We start from the raw sequence: 20,271 nt of genomic DNA on the forward strand, positions 1-20,271 counted from the left end.
ACAAACATCTTAAGTAGTCAAAACATACATATGTTGTCAGAGGGCATCATAGCGATATCTTCTGGCTCTGTTTGATTGTTTTCTAAGAAATACATTTTACTTCAAGAAATGTGTAAAATTGTTTGCGAAAAGCTGTGAAAACAAGTTCGACAGTAATATTTGCCAATCATAATACTTACGTGATCACTGTTTTTGCGGACATAGTCCACAGATTCAGACACCTCCACATCACTCTGTATAAAAAGTTGGTCAAGTAATCCCCTTTTCTCTGTGCTAATGAAGTTATATTAACACATCATTCAAAATTAAGAAAATCACTTTCATTTACAAACAGATAAGTACCTTGCTTTGTTTTTAAAGCGATAGTGTTTGCGGTTGCCATCAACAGACGCAGCTAACATGCTGGACAAGTGAAAAACTCATTCATTGAAACTGCAGCTGAAGGCATTGGCCGATATTTTTCCACTCTGAAATTGGGTGATATGTTTTATTATATGTAGTACTGAAAGTACTCATATTCTTTTAAATTAATCTCCAAAGACTTAAAGGGATAGTCATAAAGGATAGTCTGTTTAACATTTCATATAAAGTTAGCACAGTCTACAGAAAAGCAATCATTTTCACATTGAGAATGAAATAATTGCTAAATTGAGAATCATACTGTATTAAAATCTCAGTACATTAAATATCTTAGTAGTTAAATCTATACATGCAAAGGTTTCTACTACGTCCAAAGAAAATAGTAATTTTACTTGGCAATGGTTAATGATGAAAAAAAATTAATAATAATTAAAAACAAAACAAAATACTTACTCTACCAAAGAGAACTGTTTTCAATTCAAAAAATTGTATGCAAAAATCTTCCTTTCCATTCATAGTGATGAGGGTCATGGGCCTGCCTGAAGAAACAAGGACTGTCCCATTACTGCAATCACAAATATGGGAAGGTATTTCTACAGGCAGCAGTCCAACTGTGCAACAAAGAAGTTATATTTAAAAACATGCACGATACAATACAACTAAGCATAAAATTATCTTACCAAGATGTTTAACAGAAATTTGACCAGCTGCCTGAAAGAATCCTGTTGATGGAGGTAAAGGTTGTACAAAACCTGAGACAAGTGAATCTCTAGTGTGGAGAACAAAGAAGCTACCATGTCGTTTCCCATCACATTCTGCACAGAGGAAAGGGTAAGGGAGGCAGTCCCTAAAGCGCACAACAGCTGCATTTGATCTGCGCTGTTGGCAGGATGAGGAACTTGCATCTTCTCCTTTCAAAATGTTCTCCACAAGAGAAGATCTAGCTTCTTTCCATCTCTCCTCCCTCATTTCAGTTCTAATGGCCCAGTCATTAGATATAGATATATATATATATATAGAGAGAGAGAGAGAGAGAGAGAGATTTGCGTTTACAGTAAGTACATTATACTTGCTTTCTACAGTTGCTGCCCTTTTGGCTCTTGGATATTTGTAAAGGATTTCCCCTTGGCCAGGGGCGTCATGCATTCATGATTTTTGAGGGGGCACATTTTTTTGGGGGGGGGGGGGGGGGGGAGTCGGGGGTATAAGTCATTCTACGAAAGCACTGTATAACTAATATAGGCTTGTTTTTTTATTTTTTTTTTTCCTTTTTATTCAAAACAATTCCAAACATGCTTAATATATCAGGAAATATCTCGTTTCTCAAATATGTGTAGGTAAACGTGTTTTGCACCTTTATAGATTGTTATTTGATCAATATATGGAAATGTAGTGTAATCTATTAACTACACATAAAAACCTGACTTTTTACTTAAGTGCCATATCATGCCATAAAATATTTTTAATACGACTGAATTTGCATTTAATGTAAATTTTAATAACAATATTGTAAGATACTAAATAATTCAGTCAGCGAGCAAGTGAACAAAACACCGCGTTTCAGTGATGACTCTTCTGGACGTCTCTGATTGGCCATTGCATCCATAAGCGCAACAGAATAGTTTCTGATTGGTTATCATGAAGCGTTGTACGAACGCGTCCGTCTCTGGCTCAGCGCCAGCCAGCGAACACAGATTTGAATTTAGCAGCTGATGCTGTGCACTGAACGATCTAATCACACCGCTGTGATTGTATCAAATATATAAAAAATATTAATCTGCAAAAAAAAATTTTTTCGTATGGAAGCTGCATTTAAAATCCACTTGGCTCAGAAATCTGAGGGGGCACGTGCCCCCTCACTTCGAATGGGCACGACGCCTCTGCCCTTGGCTGTCCCTCTTTCTCCACTGAACAGGAGGGGGTGAGGGTAGAGGGTGCACATTGCTTTTGCCCAGTCTTCCCTAAGAGCATAAAAATGACCAGCCAATAATTCAAGAAATATAACTTAATGTCTTGTTAGGGTTAAAAACTGCTTACTTCTGACCGATACAGTAACAGTAATGGCGAAATTAATATTGATTGTGACTTAACAATATTAAACCAACAGGAAAATATATTGAACTCGATGTATGTATGATGACTTTATTTTACCTCTCGAGCTTGTACGTTTTCAAGGAGCTCATCAGTATTTCTCAGCTCTTCTTCAAACTCGAAGTCCATCATGTGTATGTATAGACACTCAACAGATAGACGAATACACCGATCAAAACAGAGACAGACAGTAAGACAGACAGACAGACGAGATAGATAGTAGATAGATAGATAGATAGATAGATAGATAGATAGATAGATAGATAGATAGATAGATAGATAGATAGATAGATAGATAGATAGATAGATAGATGAAAGATAGATAAGCTCTTAAAAGTGTTTTTGGGTTCGTTATATAGCCTATGGAAAAACAAAGAAAGATACTGCAAAAAATAAGATTATTTAATGTTCACATATACCATTGATTGTACAGTCGTGGCCAAAAGTAAATATTGGAAATGGGAAAAGTTGCTGCTTAAGTTTTTATAATAGCAATTTGCATATACTCCAGATTGTTATGAAGAGTGATCAGATGAATTGCATAGTCCTTCTTTGCCATGAAAATTAACTTAATCCCCCAAAAAAACCTTTCCACTGCATTTCATTGCTGTCATTAAAAGACCTGCTGAGATCATTTCAGTAATCGTCTTGTTAACTCAGGTGAGAATGTTGACGAGCACAAGGCTGGAGATCATTATGTCAGGCTGATTGGGTTAGAATGGCAGACTTGACATGTTAAAAGGAGGGTGATGCTTGAAATCATTGTTCTGTCATTGTTAACCATGGTGACCTGCAAAAAAACGCGTGCAGCCATCATTGTGTTGCATAAAAATGGCTTCACAGGCAAGGATATTGTGGCTACTAAGATTGCACCTAAATCAACAATTTATAGGATCATCAAGAACTTCAAGGAAAGAGGTTCAATTCTTGTAAAGAAGGCTTCAGGGTGTCCAAGAAAGTCCAGCAAGCGCCAGGATCGTCTCCTAAAGAGGATTCAGCTGCGGATCGGAGTGCCACCAGTGCAGAGTTTGCTCAGGAATGGCAGCAGGCAGGTGTGAGCGCATCTGCACGCACAGTGACGCCAAGACTTTTGGAAGATGGCCTGGTGTCAAAAAGGGCAGCAAAGAAGCCACTTCTCTCCAAAAAAAAACATCAGGGACAGATTGATCTTCTGCAGAAAGTATAGTGAATGGACTGCTGAGGACTGGGGCAAAGTCATATTCTCAGATGAAGCCCTTTCCGATTGTTTGGGGCATCTGGAAAAAGGCTTGTCCGGAGAAGAAAAGGTGAGCGCTACCATCAGTCCTGTGTCATGCCAACAGTAAAGCATCCTGACACCATTCATGTGTGGGGTTGCTTCTCATCCAAGGGAGTGGGCTCACTCACAATTCTGCCCAAAAACACAGCCATGAATAAAGAATGGCACCAAAACACCCTCCAACAGTAACTTCTTCCAACAATCCAACAACAGTTTGGTGAAGAACAATGCATTTTCCAGCACGATGGAGCACCGTGCCATAAGACAAAAGGGATAACTAAGTGGCTCGGGGACCAGAATGTTGAAATTTTGGGTCCATGGCCTGGAAACTCCCCAGATCTTAATCCCATTGAGAACTTGTGGTCAATCCTCAAGAGGCGGGTGGACAAACAAAAACCCACTAATTCTGACAAACTCCAAGAAGTGATTATGAAAGAATGGGTTGCTATCAGTCAGGATTTGGCCCAGAAGTTGATTGAGAGCATGTCCAGTCGAATTGCAGAGGTCCTGAAAAAGATGGGCCAACACTTCAAATACTGACTCTTTGCATAGATGTCATGTAATTGTCGATAAAAGCCTTTGGAACGTATGAAGTGCTTGTAATTATATTTCAGTACATCACAGAAACAAGATCTAAAAGCAGTTTAGCAGCAAACTTTTTGAAAAACTAATATTTATGTAATTCTCAAAACTTTTGGCCACGACTGTATATATATTTGGTTATCTAATATAATTAAATATTTTTAAGAAAAAATAGACCTTTGAACTTAATGCACAAGTGCAGTGAAACCAGAATCTGACATTCTTTATCTAAATTATGTAATTTTTGTCCCATAATTTACCGTGTCAAAGGACGAGATATAGCAGTGGATGGCACGGGATGCTAGAGTGGTGGGGGTGGGGGAGGGGGTGGTTTGCTTTATCTTCTTCTTTGGAATTTTCGGCGTATTCCGCACCACATAACGCCGCCAACTGTTTATATTCATACATGTATGATAGCAAAGTCAGTACCGTCCCGTCGCGTGTCTATTAATATTTTATTGGTAATTTTATTTCGAGTTCACCCGTGTTCAGCTCCCAAGCTTGTGTATTCCCTTATTCCTTTTGCTTTATTTATTTATTTATTTATTTATGTATTCTTAACATCCAATTTATCTTATTTTTTTCTTTATCCGTACCTTTTAAGTTCTTTATCATTTTAATTCTTTATTATATTTCCGAGTCCGACATTTTAATATTACATGTTCAACGGTCTCCATAACCTCACAAAAAGCACATTTACCTGCAATATGTTTACCTATTTTGTATAGTGATGGATTTAGTCCTGTGTGCCCAAATGATAATCTATTTAAAATAACCTCATCTTTCCTATATCTTCCAAAATTTTATATATTTTTTACTTCTTTATTTTATTTATTTATTGTTGTAATACAATATTTTAAATTTCTTAATTATAAACCAACAATTATAATTTTACTCTGTAAAAAAAAAAATCCTTTTTATTGTCTGTATGAGTTTCACGGTATTTTTTTGATTGGCCAACATAATAAGAACCACAGCTGTAAAAGCACTTTAATCTGATAATATTTTACAGACAACATTAATGAGCTGATTATTAATTTATTAATGTCCCTGGCATCAGATGTAAAAATAAAATAGCCTAAAGTGCAAATAGCAGTAATAATAATAATAATAATAATAATACATTACGCATGTACAAATAAGATTAATAGACATAAGTGTAACTGGGCATCTCCAAACTACTTATATACTTATATATATATAAGTATACATGTACACACACACACACACACACACACACACAGAGAGAGAGAAAATACACAGTTGGTCTACGCAATAATTTAATTATGCATTATAAAAACGCAAAGGTTTATATAATATATAAACACACGTGCTGTGGATTTAAAAGTTCAGGAGTGGCTGAAGGTAGCCTATATAACCAGATAAAAGTCTTTACAGAAAATATGAAATAGGGGATTTATAGACAAAAGTTACATTTATGTATAAAAACTGACATTTATTGAAAATTAATCAATTTAATATTTATTCTTTACCAGAGCTTTAGAAAACTGCGAGGACGTTTAGGCTATTATTCTAGGCTCATTTGCTTTATGCATCTTTTTCTGAGGCATAAGGCACGCAGTTAAAATCAATGGAGTTCCCTTATCGTCGAAATAGTGACGCCTAGGGGTAACTTCAGCGTCGCAATTGTGACGTAGAAGGCACTTGACCATGCTTCAGTTTTTGACGCCTTGGCAGTGAGAATGGGTTGTCAATGATCACATGTAAACAGTTTCTCTTTAGTATGAGCCCTCATTTGTCTCTTAAGATTTTCTTTGTATATGAATGTCTTTCCACACTGATCACAATAGTATGGTGTCTCCCCAGTGTGGATCCTCATGTGAGAATGAAGATATTCTTTGCATGAGAAACTCGTTTTGCACTGATTGCAGCTGAATGGCTTCTCTCCCGTGTGGATCCTCATGTGAATCTCTAGACAATATTTTTTGGTGAAACTATGTCCGCACTGGTTGCAGGTGAAGGGTTTCTCTCCAGTGTGGATAGTCATGTGATTCTTAAGGTGTTTTTTTTGTCTGAATTGATTCCCACAGTGATCACACTTGAATGGTTTCTCTCCAGTATGAATTCTCATGTGACCATCAAGATTTTGTTTTTTTGTGGGAAACTCTTTCCACACTGAGTGCAGATGAAAGATTTCTTGGCTCTTCTTTTCTTTAAAAATTTCTTTTTAGTCTTTGAGTTTTTCTCCAGGTTTATCATGGTGTTTCTCCTCCACTTTACTCAGTTCTCCATTCTCCTCATTCTCCTCCATCAGCTCTGAAAACAAAGAAAATAAGTTAGCATTCATTATATCAGTATCAAAACTATTCAAAGAGACGAATGTGAAGTTAAAGGACAAAAATGAGCTCCGATGTAACAAAGCAGATGCATTTTTATCAATTATTTATGTTATAATTATTAAATAATTAAAGGCACAAATCACGCATTTCTGTAGTGAGAATGATTATTTATATTTAATTACTGACAAAATTCTCGCTATTAACATGAACACATACAATACTGTCACATTTTTAGAACTGATAAAATTTGTTTTGTTAAAGAATTTTAATTACAAAATGTGGGTCACATTAGAATTCATGTTCCATTGACTTCCATTCATATGCATGTTAACATGGGATGCAGAGAATGAAAACACAAGCTCAAGTGAATTTCCCTGCTTTTCAAATTTAAGTTCAAGCCCATTTTCTGTGTCTTACATCAGTGGTTCCCAAACTTTTCCTTCCACGACCCACCTAGGCAAGTGTAATTTATTCACGACCCACAATAATATAAAAAAAAAACAAAAAAACGGTTGACATTAAGCCTAATCTTACTTAAAAGTTTGATGACAGAAATTAAGTATTTAAGAAAAATAACCATTTTATTTTAGAGTACACCTGAAAAATGTCACCACTAATATTTACATTTACATTTTCTTTTAAAGACGTTAAAATATATAGTGTCCATAAAAACATGAAACACGCTCACTCCAGTGAAATGTAATCTGCGCTGCTGTGTTTTGTTGCAGAAAATGCATTCATGATCCTTCCGTGTGTGTCGGCGAGAACAGAGCACAGTCCAACACTTTTTAGAAAAGCATAAGAAGCAAAGCAGAGCTATCTAAAACAGTTTTGAGATTAAAATAATTGTGAAATAGGTAAAAAATGATAATAAACAGGTGTGTCTGGATGGATGGAAAAACTGGATGACATTTAGTTCAGGCAGAAATTTATTTTTGTGATGGTTAAATAAATGTTCACCAATATCTTCAAAAGACTTCTGAACTTTGGTAAATTTATCTCTAAACAGAGATGATACGTCAAAGAAATATTGCACATTTTGTACATTTTATGTGGAAATGTTTAAATCTTGTAGTGTTACAACTATCCCTGCGTTTGTGCCCTGCTGTGCTCACACTGTACATGTGAAATGCTTTTTACAAACCGTTTCCCAAACGAAAACGGTGCAGAGTTCAAACGGACGATAGAAATTGATGAACATGGCCTGCCTGAAACCGTTTTCGTAACATTTGAATTTTCTGGTGTATGCAATCTCATGCAGAATATAGTGTATTGGTTTGAGCAAGTTTTTTCTCTTTTAATAATGCGGACCGATTGAACCTTTTAATGACATTGCTCTGAGACCTTCACTTTTATTACAACTCGTGCGCGCCCGCGCTTCAAAACGCAACGCACGCGGACTTTATTACAATTAAAAAATCACACTAAGGCGGACAATCAAACAAATCAAACAAAGTTTTAATAACCAAATAAACACAAAACAGCGCTACAGCCCTTCACAGACGACTGCCACGCACAAATAAAAAACAAACACAAAATAAAGTCCAGGCCTGGTCCTCTCTCGTCCTTCACTGTCGTCGCTCCTCTTTTGTATCCTTCCGATCTCCTCCGTGGTTCTCGAGACCGGTGAGTGTCGCAGGTGTCGCTCATTTCCCAATCACTCCACCCGCCCCACTCGTCACATTTGTGCAGCCCTAAACTGAGCTGTGTGTGTGTGTGTGTCATTGAAACGCAAATTTAGCTGCAACCAAGTGACTTTGTGCGACCCACCTTATTCCATTCTGTGACCCACAAGTGGGTCGCGACCCACAGTTTGAAAACCCTTGACCTAAAGAGCACAAAAAGAAGTGACAGTGAGCTAAGCTCATGTTAGAAATGTTCTGAAAGATAATAAAGAGGCTACACGACAGTTCAAACAATTTATTTGTTCAGAGTGTTTGATCAATAAACACTACACAGAGATGTGTAAGATAGATGTGTAAGGGTATGTAGTTTACAGTTGCTTACTGAAGGCCCTGACTGAAACCCCACGGCACGCTACTGCTCGTAAGTATACCCTTGAAATTGTAAAAAAAAAAAAAAAATATAGAAGATAATCTGTTTACCATCTTTACTGGAATATGCTGTTTTCATAGTCAGATTTTTGTTTATTATTTGCTAAAGTTAGCAAATGTTTATGTAGTGGGACGTAAATAGCCCACTGTAATTAGATTAATGTGCGTGGGGTAGTGCGAGTCCAATCACAGGCTGGGTAGTGCCGTATAAAAGAGAACCTGTAGTCACTCTTGTGTGTGTGTGTGTTTGCCGGTTCGGTGTCGCGTTATTGCCCGTGGGACCGCCCCTCTTTCTCCTAGCGCTTCCGCTTTCAGGTAGGCACTGTTTTGAACTAGGTGGTGAACACTGACGTGGGATTGTGTGTAAATTGTTTTATTCACTACTTCAGGATTCTTCGCGGCCGTTGGCAGCTCCGGCTCTCCTGTTACATGCCTTTTACTGCAGTCCCGTGTCTCATGATACTTTGAGGTAGCCTTATGTGTGTGCGTTGGCTGATCAGTCAGTACACGGGTAACGTTATGCAACTGGTGGTAATGACTATGTGATTTAGAGTTGCGGGGATCGTTCGCTGTATGAGCCTTAAGTGGCGGCTGCTCTTCTTCGCCTGCCTCTCTGGCATCCCCGTGCTTCGGAGGGATGTTGTGTCCCGTGTCCTCTATACGCCGAGTTTGTGAATGAAAGGTATGTGGAACGCCCACTTTGTACAGCGCTCCTTATTTTATATATTGTAAATTCCTGATGTTTTTATTCTTGGGACGAATAGATGTTCTGTGACGCCTGGTGAGCAACGCTGACTTGACGCTGCTGCTTTAAATATAAGTTAGCCCACGTTCCTTACAACAACTCTCTCTCCTACACACGTGTGTGTGCGTGCGCACTGCGCAGCCTAACGTGACGCCCGTTCTCCAGTATTAACCACTCTAAACGATGCGTGTCTTCCACACTATGTACATTCATATTTTGCAGTATTTTCATTTATAATGGTTTGTGTATTGAGTGATTTGATTTGTTTATTTTGAGTGTTTTGCAGTGTTGTATTTATTTTGATTCGTGCGTTCCTTCAAGAGGTGCTGGTAGAAGGTCAGTGAGAGTAATACCCAATGCCAGCACCAAATTTTGTTTTTTCATTTTCTGTAGTATTTTCTTGTTTGTTGATCTAAATGTTTATTATTTGTGCATGTTTGAGTGAGCGTGTTTATTGAGACCATAAATACTTTTACACCCCTATTACAGGAGCTGAGGCTTTGGGGGCAGACCACTAGTAGGCCCGTACGTTGTGGTAGAGAGCTCATTACAGAGTGCTGTGTGATTATTTCTTGAGTTTATTGCAGTGTGGGTGCTGTTACTTGTACACGGGGTGTGGAGAGTGATATTGAAGCCTTGGGCGTGTGTCTGCCATCAAGCCTCAGCCTCCTTTGGATTATGGTCTCCTTTGCATGGGTCTGTTGATGATTCTCAACTTTTATATATTTTACAAATGATTGTATTTAAATAAAAACTTTTGTATTATTGGTATCCACGTCTCTAGCCCATTCTTGCTAATTACGTTCCTGTGTATCTTTTACCAATTCTTAGTAACATCTATAGTTCCCTATTAAATAGGGTGGCGTAGTCATGTGACGCTAGAGGCAGTGTTTCTATATTTGCGCCAAGTGTGAAGGGCCAAGGTCCCGCTACATTTACATAGTTTGCTGAATTTAATACAGGGAGCGGCTGGAAACTAGCGACCTCTCCTGGTTGGAGATAATATTAACATTATAATCTATATGTAATCTTTATGTGCTTTACATTTCAAATATTTAAAAATTCAAAAGATCCAACAGGTCGTACTATTTTGATTATAAGCAAAAATAGATTGCATTAGCGCCCCTTTTGTCGGCTGTCAATGTCACTTTATCTGACACTTTTTTTTTTTTCTTTGAACCAGTCAGGGCGACAGTCGTCGGATGGACAGCAGTTCTGGACTTCTTCAAAACGTCCAGATGGTCAGTTTGCCCCTGACTGCATTTACGCATTTATGTTAGTGAAGCAAATGTCCTCCCAATTCTATATTTGAAGAGACCAGAGTCTAACAAATACAAAGTGTTGTCTATTTGTAAATTATTTGATTACTGTATATTTGTAAAATAACTTCAAACATCAGTTTCAATGTTTTATATTTAAAATTTCAAAACATTGTTTATTCATTTGTAACTATAGGCTAAAGTATTCAATATCCCACAGAGCTGCATTAAATAGTGTGTAAAAACATCTAAATGGCACTTTAAATGGACTGTAAATTGTAATGTAATTGGACCTTTTTTGGTTTTGTCTGTACAGTATATTTGCTGATGTATAATTATTTAACAGACCTACACTATTTAAAGAGTAAGTAATTCATTGCTACTTAATATCATATTATTACATGAACCAGAAACAAACGTAAATATGTAAAACACACTTTAAGTGGAACTTTTAATTATTTTATTTCTTTATTTTGGTGTGCCACCCCAAGATTTACTGTACCCTTGTCTGACCACCCCTATTACAATTTTTTGGTGGCGCCACTGCACCTACTGTGATGGAGTGTGAGGAAAATGTCCTGTTTCTTACCTAAATCTTATACTCTATTCATTATTACACAATTCCTAAGAAATCTCATGATTGCACTGTTAGGGGAATAACAGTTCAAAACCCAAGGACCAGCTGTTGTCGCAATGAAGACCAGGAGTCAGAGATGAGTTCAATTAAATAATAATAATTTTACTTAAGGAAATAGTTTGCAGTTTCATAAGCAGAAGTCAGCTTCAGTTCTCTCGAAAGAGGTGGTAGGCCGCTCTGCCGTACAATACAAAATCAGTCATAGTTATACTCCAGACAGGAGACTTTAGTTACTTCAAAGCTCTGGTCAGCAGCAATATGATTGGTTCCAAAACCTAGATAAACTTAGACAATCTTCACATATGGGCATGTACATCTTCAGCATATCTCCGGATCGGAGCCATACTGAATTCAAATATTCATAACCAGCAAACACATCATTAGTCTTGACCTGTTTCAAGAATTTATTAATGTATTTCTTATTTGAGGGTAGTATTCTGTAGATGTAGTCATATTAGTAACACAATACTCTGTCTCTTTACACTTCTCAACTGGGTAACACTCAGGACCTATGGTATGGACAACCTTATGATGCAGACAATGACCTAAACTCCACCCATCATGTAACTCTCGTAACTCTTGAACGGAGGGAATTGGCCTTAAGAATTGATGAAATTGTTTCTCCCTGTCGAACCACTCATCTCCAATAGCGGCATCAGATACCTGTGGCCACATGTAGACCTGATGGGGCTGGAAATCTTTCCATACCAAATCCTCCGTGGATTGAGGAACCCGCAACGTGGTCTTCCTGCTGGTAATCATCTCTAAACACAAATGAAACATATTAAACTGCATCCAAGCAGTGATATTATAGGCCATTGAGGTGGGACTATGACACATACGTTCAAGATGGTCATGTAGTTGCTCCATTTGAATGATGGATTTATTAGCCAGTAACATAGCAATATCATACTGAAACAACACATCTGCAAAAAGTGCCCATGTATAATCCGGCCTCACAAAGGACGAGTTACAAATCTCCATTGGAACCTTTGCCACTGGGGCACCTACAATTTTGTTAATAATTACCGCACATTTATCAGGCTGATGTGGGGGAAACGTCTGGACGAACCACTGTTTCACTTCCCTTCCCAAGCATCGTTCCACATGTATGGTCTCCTTCCAAGGATCATCAAACCTAGTATACTTTGGCCAAGCGAGGGAAAGAGCATTGACATTTGGTAATCCATTTTCACTTCCATTTAGATCAAATTGATCCTTATTAGTCTTATCAATTCGTCCTAGTCTATCACATATTGCCCCATAAGATCTGTTTTTGTCCCACCTGACAAGATTAACCTTAGATGGCTGCAAAACATTCCATCGTCTCAGAAATTTGTCATTTGCAACTAACTTATATGCGTCAGAGGTGGGGTCATCTCAAACAAAAATGTCCTTGTACAAATAGCTTTGTGCTACATCCTTTACTGCTTTAATTGAGTAAAGATGGTCTCTACCCTTTGGCAGAAGATAAGACACAATATGACGTGGATCAGGTGCAATAGGATACAAAGGTAACTTCACTGCTTCCCCCCCCATCATTATCTGAGTATACTGTGATTCACCCTTATCGTCTCTCCTGCTACGTTTAGGAGCAGCAGGTGCTTTTTGATTTAATACATACTTGCGGTGCTTATCTATTGTCACTGGACAGTCACTATGGTTCCTGCCAACTACTGTGATGGGAATCCAAAAAGATCCACATCACCATTGTTCCACCAGCGGCCTTTCTGCATGATGAGGGTATTCTCTGGATAATTTGGGGAGTGACCGAGCCAATAGGTCACTGTATCATTGCCGTCAAATCTATAACAATGATTCTTAATCTTTTGATACATAGTTGGAAGCAAATTTAAACCCTCTGTAGAATTTAGGCATGGGTATCTAACCCAAGAAGGACGGCAGTCGGTCATTTCACAGTCCCGATTTGTTGAGAACGCATGAAAACTTCCTGTTGAGAGAGAAATTTGGATCCAGAGCAAAAATGATAATGCAATCAAAATTAACATTACTAATGAGAGTGGAATAACCAAACGAATGAATGCTCGTCTGAGTTTCAGACGTCTTTCTCTGCGTGCTTCTTCATGAAGAATCAGCAGCTTCAGCACATCATCAGGTCCGGACATCTGAAACAGTCAAGTCAAAATTTAGGATAAACCCGTACATTTAACTTTTACCTATAACGCCTAAGGTTGACTACGAGGTAGCATTCTGGATGTGGCATTTCTCGAGGGGCTTCATCTGAGACCAGTGTCTCCATACTGTACCAAGCGTTCCTCTGTCAAGAAGAACAGAAGTGTTAGTGGTTAACAAAACTTGATAAGGCCCATCAAACTTTGGACCCAGAGGGGTTACTATTTCCCTCCGCATCATTACTGTATCTCCAATTTCTGGAAGAACAGGCAATGTGGTTTGCTCTTTGTTATCTTGTTCAGCTTGTCTGATACTGACACTAACTCGTGTATCACGTAAGCAATTATCCAAAGTTTTCAGATAATTTTGCAGAGCATCTTTCAAAGGGCCCGAGTGTCCCTCATGTTGCAATGGTGCATCCCATGGCAAACGCATGTAACGACCTGTCATGATTTCAAAGGGGCTGATCTGTGTGGTTTTATTAGGGCTAGCTCTCATACTAAACAGTATCATTGGTATTGCAGCATGCCAACCCTTTCCCCACTCCAGAGCTCTCTTCCTCAGGGAAGTTTTTAATGCTCGGTTAGCTCGTTCAACTGAACCACTTGACTGAGGTCTAAAAGAAATGTGGAAGTGTTGTGAAATGTGTGCCCTGATCTGAATCAATCTGTAAAGGAAGTCCCCATCTAGGAAATACTTCAGTCAACAAAATTTTGGCAGTTGCGTCTGCGGTGCAATTTCTCAGCGGAAAGGCCTACACCCATCTAGAAAACAAATCAATGATCATTAAGATGTATGAAAAACCTCCACTAGGGGGCAATGGACCTATGAAATCAATTTGCAAATGTGTCCAGGGTCCCTGAGGGCGAGGAGCATGTCCCAAGGGAATCTTAAGCTTTGAAGGAGAATTCACCTTGAGACATACTAAACATCTTTTACAAAAATCTGTGCAAGCGGTTCTCACCTTGGGCCACCACCATGTTTTTGAAATCATTGCATGTAGCTTTTCAGGACCTGCATGTGCCAAACCATGATATAAAGACATTAATTCAGTACGAGCAGAAGAGGGACATACAAATCGATCATGAAATTTCCAAAGTCCATCAGAAGTCCTTAGTGCCCCTAACTTAGCCCACTGTTCAGTCTCTTCTGGATCATCAGTGTCATATAACTCAAAGATATCTCTGGTTGGCGCTTCCTCCTCCTGGAGAGAAAGAGGTACTACACTCACAAGTTTCTCAGTTTGTTTTGCAGCCCCCCTGGCGGCAGCATCTGCAGCCCGATTTCCTTTGGCTTCTGGTGACTCCTCCTGTGAATGTCCCGTGACTTTGATCACAGCTCCAGCAGCAGGCAGGTTGCAGGCCTCCATCAGTTCAATGACCTGCTTTTGATGAGAAATAGGAAGACCAGCAGTAGTCAAAAATCCCCGGCGTTGCCACACAGGTCCAAAATCTACAGCGACCCCATAAGTATAACGGCTGTCTGTATACACATTTTGACGTTTCCCTTTGCCAAACTGCAAGGCACAGGTCAAGGCAATGAGTTCAGCTACTTGAGCTCCACCACCTGCAAAAGAACCACAGTCAACTGTCTCACCGTGCTCGTTTACCACAGCCCATCCAGTGTATCGGGTACCATTCTCATAAAAACTGGACCCGTCGACAAACAGTTTTATTGCATCTTGCAGTGGCTCGGTGTCCAGTGGGCTCCGAGTGTCATTCTCAAGCAGCTGTGCGCAATTGTGAGCAGTTCCTTCTTCTGGCAGAAGGGATGCAGGGTTGATTACATTGTCAGCATCAATCAAGATTTCAAAATTTTTGCTCAAAAGGGTGGCTTCCCACTTAGCTCGTTGTTGATTTGAAATTGTACCCAGGCGTGTGTTTGTGAGCAGTTTGAGTATCTGGTGTCTGGTGTGCAGTACCACTTTCTGGTGCATGACGACCTCCTCTGTTGCCTTGACAGCCCATTCAGCACAGTCACAGATCAGCAAGCATGGATGCTGACCGGCCATGGAAACAGGAATAGTGGTCGAGAAATACCCCACCATGCCGTAAGACGTTCTTCCAGGAACACGCTGACCCAGGGCAGCTGAGTAGGATTTCTTCCCCACCCAAGTCCATAGGTGAAAGGCCTGCCGGCCATCTGCGTGTCTAAGTGCAGGACAAGAAGAAAGAGTCTCTTTGATACTCACTAACGCCTCTTCCATCTCCTCTGTCCATTCGATAAGCTCCTGTCCAGGCTTTCCTCCCTTCAGTGCTTCTGTGAGGGGCTTAGAAAGTTCATTATATTCAGACACATACTGGCGGCAGTAATTCAGAAGTCCCATTACCTGCCTTAGACCAGTCACAGTGTTAGGCTTTGGCAGCTCGACGATAGCCTTGACCCGTTCAGGAGTGATGCGTCTGCCATGGACTCCTACGATCTGTCCCAGATACGTTACCTCGGGTCTGGCCAACTGCACCTTCTGCAAATTAATCTTAAACCCTCCCTGGTTCAAAGTTTTCAAAACATTCTGAACCGCATTCAAATGTTTAAGTTTAGTAGGACTACAGATCAAAAGGTCATCCACTTACTGAAGTACGACAGACCCATCAGTTTCAAATTCTTTTCGAATGGGATCAATAAATGAAGCCAACACTTGATTGAACAGACTGGGCGAGTGGCAGAATCCTTGAGGTATTCGAGTGCATGTCCATTGTCGTCTAGAATAGGAAAATGCAAATTTCGGTTGATCCTCTGGTGCTAAGGGGCAAGTCCAAAAGCCATTAGCAATGTCTAAAGCAGTAAAATAACAACACTCAGATCCAATCTCATTCAAAATAGTGGCTGGGTTAGCCACCAAGGGGTGCATTGGAGCAGTGACTGCATTCAAGGCGGTATAATCGATTGTCAAACGCCAGCTCTTATCAGCTTTTTGTACCGGCCACATAGGACTATTCGTGGGGCAGAGCATGGCACAATTATCCCCCGTTTATGCAATTCATTAACAACCTGTTCAGCTCCTAAGCCAGCATCATTTTTCAAAGGGTATTGGCGTTTGGCATCATGCATGGGACCTGGGATGTGGAGTGGCTGAATGTTTGCCTTACCACAATCAAATTTATATTTAGCCCATACATTAGGGAATTTAGAAATAAGGTATTTCCACTCAGGCCTAGTCTCTGTTATATTTGAGGCACTTACTACTTCAGCCACTGCACATCCAGCTCCATGGCGTGGCCTTGCATGAGATAAGTGAAGTACTTCATTGCAGCCAAGCAAAAGCTTATCTGTAGAGAGCAAAACATAAGCTTCAAGATTATTCAGAATGTCAACACCAATTATGGTTCCCACAGTATTTTTCCCAACCCAGAATTCTGTCCAAAACACTTTCTGAGAGTCTGCAATAGAGAGAGGAACAGGAACAGATTTATAATACATTTCTTTGCCATTCAATCCTTCAATGTACATAAAATCAGAAGTAGTTTCCAACTTAATGCTGGTGATGCTAACTTGAGCCCCAGTATCAATTAATGCTACACATTGCTGGCCTCCTAACAACGCATGAATATAGGGTCTAGGGTCAGTTACATCACAAGAACCGGAGGCCGCTGACCCCTAGTCCTCTACCAGTTTCTTTCGCTTGGCGATGTCAGCATCAGACAGAGTCAGCCGTTGTGGCTGCTTGTCTCTTCTACCCTTTTTGAAGTTAGATTGGGACAAATTAACTCGACATTGTGTATGTAAATGCCCTTTCTTATGGCATCGACTGCATTTCACAGGTTCTTTAGGACAATTACGGCTGAAATGACCTGGCTGGCGACAATTATAACAACTGACCTCAGGTGGATTTGTTTCCGCTTCAGCCCCCGCAGCAACCGCCGCGGGGTGAGCACCTGGTTCACTCTGCAGATGACTCCAACTGATTGCACTCCATTGGAGCAGAGATTCCCAATTTGGGATGTTAATAGAGCCTGAAATAAGCAGATCTTGATAACGTTTAGTCAGTCCGCTTATAGCGGATTCAATGATGATTGCTGAATCATAATCCTCATTATTATCATTAGCAGCACAGTAATTTTCATATGCATGACGAAAACGTTCAACATACTCTAAAGGACTTTCTGTAGTTCTCTGCTTAATTTGGGTCACACTAGTCCAGGGAAAGGAGCCCCTCCCTAACAGATCTTGCACCTGCTCTTTGTATCCTCTGTATGCTATACAATACTCATCCCAATTAGCAGGAACAAGACGTCAATTCCGATAGTTTGAACTCGGCCTAATTTGCTGTGGGGCACAAGAGTTTCTACCATATATTGAATGTCTGCAATTCCTAAATTTTGTTGTCTAGCTACAGACTCTAATTTATCCCATGACACCTTATTTGGACTAAACAGTTTGAAAGGTTCTATGCCACTCAACAAATTATTTTTCTCAACCGCTGTGAGTCTATTCCACTCCCCTACTTCATATCCTGCACCCATTTCAGTGTTTCTCTGTTCCTCAGCAACAGCTCTAATGGGCGCAGCGGAGACCCCTCCCCGGAAGGAGGAGGCCTTGCTTCGCTCAAGAGGAGGAGAGAGTGGAACACCAATGTTTTCAGCCCTCTGGTTGACATTTGCATATGGCTTAGAAACCTCAGTTACATCTGGATAAGGGGGTGGCGCCCCAGAAATAGCAGCATCCAGTAACCTTCTAGCAATACTATAAGGTGAATCAGTCTGATTCTCTGTTTGGGTCTGCGGGGCGGAGCTGGTTAGGGCAGCCACCTGCACAGTCAGAGAGGAGAGCTCAGGAGCGGAGGGAAAAGACACATGTGGAATCATATTACAAGCCCCACTCTGCTTGGCCTTTTTCAAGATAACAGATAACCCTGTAGAAAAACCACTCAGATCTTTCCCTATTTCAACCCCTGAAATTTCAGCCATTAGATCGCTTTTAGCACATAAATCTTTCCAGCATTCAACTACTGCGGGAATTGTGCCATCTTCAGCTAAGGGAATTCCTCCCTGTTTACAAATCCATGAATAAGCGCATACAGCTAAGAATTTATGTTTACTGTAACCATTCTAACTGTTTCTCTACTTTCCAGTCAGAGTCAAATCCTTGACTAACCATACGCTTAATCTTAAAGCACTTATTTCTTTTCCTGCATTTGGATAATCATTCAAAATACTACTTAATCAAAATCTTTAATTCCTAAGGATTGCAATTCATCTTTAAGTTGATCCCTTTTTTACATATACTGTACCTTCCTTTAGGTTATAACAAATATGATGGAGTACCTCCAGTAGGCTGAAGCGTCAAGACCTTACCCTTATGTCCTGTCACTTGAAAATGTACACACTGACTCCCAGGCATTTATCATCATCAGAGCAGAAGCTTTGGAGCAAAGCATTCTCATTGGGCTGTATTAGTGACTTTAAACACTTTAGAAGGCTGAATTCCTAATTAATGTCCAGTGACAAATAGAGTAGTAAAGGGCCAGAGTCATATATTAGGATTCACTCAATGTATTGTTTTCACAATAGAATGTACTGATTATTGACACTTATAAATCCCATATAGAAATACACATTCGTATAAATAAAACAAACTGCAGGCCTGCGCAACAATAAACAATCAAAATAAAGAACAGTATGCACAGACAGGATTCATAGATACAGAGGTACTTAGATTGTGTAGTGAGGTAGTTCTCAGTTCTGATAAGTCCCAATAGTTTCATAGGTGCAAACAGATGATTGGACTCGTAATCCTCACACGGAGACTTGAACAGGCAGAAGTGGTGGATAGGTGTCCTTCTCTGTGTAGTGACAAGCTAGATGTGTTACGTACTGACAATAATTGTATAATTCGTGATATTTGTGTGTGTGGTTCTATAATAAAGAAAATAAACAAAATTAGTTTTCAAGGAGATCGGCGTAACAGGTGCTGAGTCATTATAGCTTCACATGGCTAAACGTAAGAACCCGCAAATATACACAGAATATTGCAGAATTTCTTTCATAACTGAAGAAATATGTCAATAATACATCTGATAACATATCAGGTCACACTATTAGGATGAATAACAAATAAACAACACTTACAATCGTTAATGACGTACACTAAAAACTCAACCGGTAATCCCAACGAACTGTGTAGCAATCCCACAGCATCGGCCGACCATCCGCATGAAAAACTTCCATCCATCCATCCATCTTCTACCGCTTATCCGGGGCCGGGTCGCGGGGGCAGCAGTCTAAGCAGAGAACCCCAGACATCCCTCTCCCTAGACACTTCCTCCAGCTCTTCTGGGGGGACACAGAGGCGTTCCCAGGCCAGCCGGGAGACATAGTCTCTCCAGCGTGTCCTAGGTCTCCCCCGGGGTCTCCTCCCAGTGGGACGCGCCCGGAACACCTTCCCGGGAAGGTGTCCAGGAGGCATCTGGAACAGATGCCCGAGCCACCTCAGCTGACCCCTCTCGATGTGGAGGAGCAGCGGCTCTACTCTGAGCTCCTCCCGGGTGACTGAGCTTCTCACCCTATCTCTAAGGGATCGCCCAGCCACCCTGCGGAGAAAGCACATTTCGGCCGCCTGTATCCGGGATCTTGTCCTTTCGGTCATGACCCAAAGCTCATGACCATAGGTGAGAGTAGGAACGTAGATTGACCGGTAAATCGCCTTGCGGCTCAGCTCTTTCTTCACCACGACAGACCGGTACATTGACCGCATTACTGCAGAAGCTGCACCGATCCGTCTGTCAATCTCCCGTTCCATCCTTCCCTAACTCGTGAACAAGACCCCAAGATACTTAAACTCCTCCACTTGAGGCAGGAACTCTCCACCAACCTGAAGTGGGCAAGCCACCCTTTTTCCGGGGTTGGGGCTCGT

The 20,271-nt window shown here is 40.3% G+C and overlaps 2 protein-coding genes across 2 annotated transcripts in view; both read left to right on the plus strand.

The window, feature by feature from the left end:
- LOC132159410 (zinc finger protein 501-like) overlaps positions 1-20,271 on the plus strand; it is a 531,393-nt gene that overhangs the window by 366,932 nt on the left and 144,190 nt on the right. The gene's annotated exons all lie outside the window — the stretch shown is intronic.
- The window catches only part of LOC132157170 (zinc finger protein 883-like), a 499,035-nt gene that overhangs the window by 287,791 nt on the left and 190,973 nt on the right, over positions 1-20,271 (plus strand). The window lies entirely within an intron of this gene.

Source organism: Carassius carassius, chromosome 1 (genome assembly GCF_963082965.1).
Source record: "Carassius carassius chromosome 1, fCarCar2.1, whole genome shotgun sequence".
NCBI lineage: Eukaryota > Metazoa > Chordata > Actinopteri > Cypriniformes > Cyprinidae > Carassius > Carassius carassius.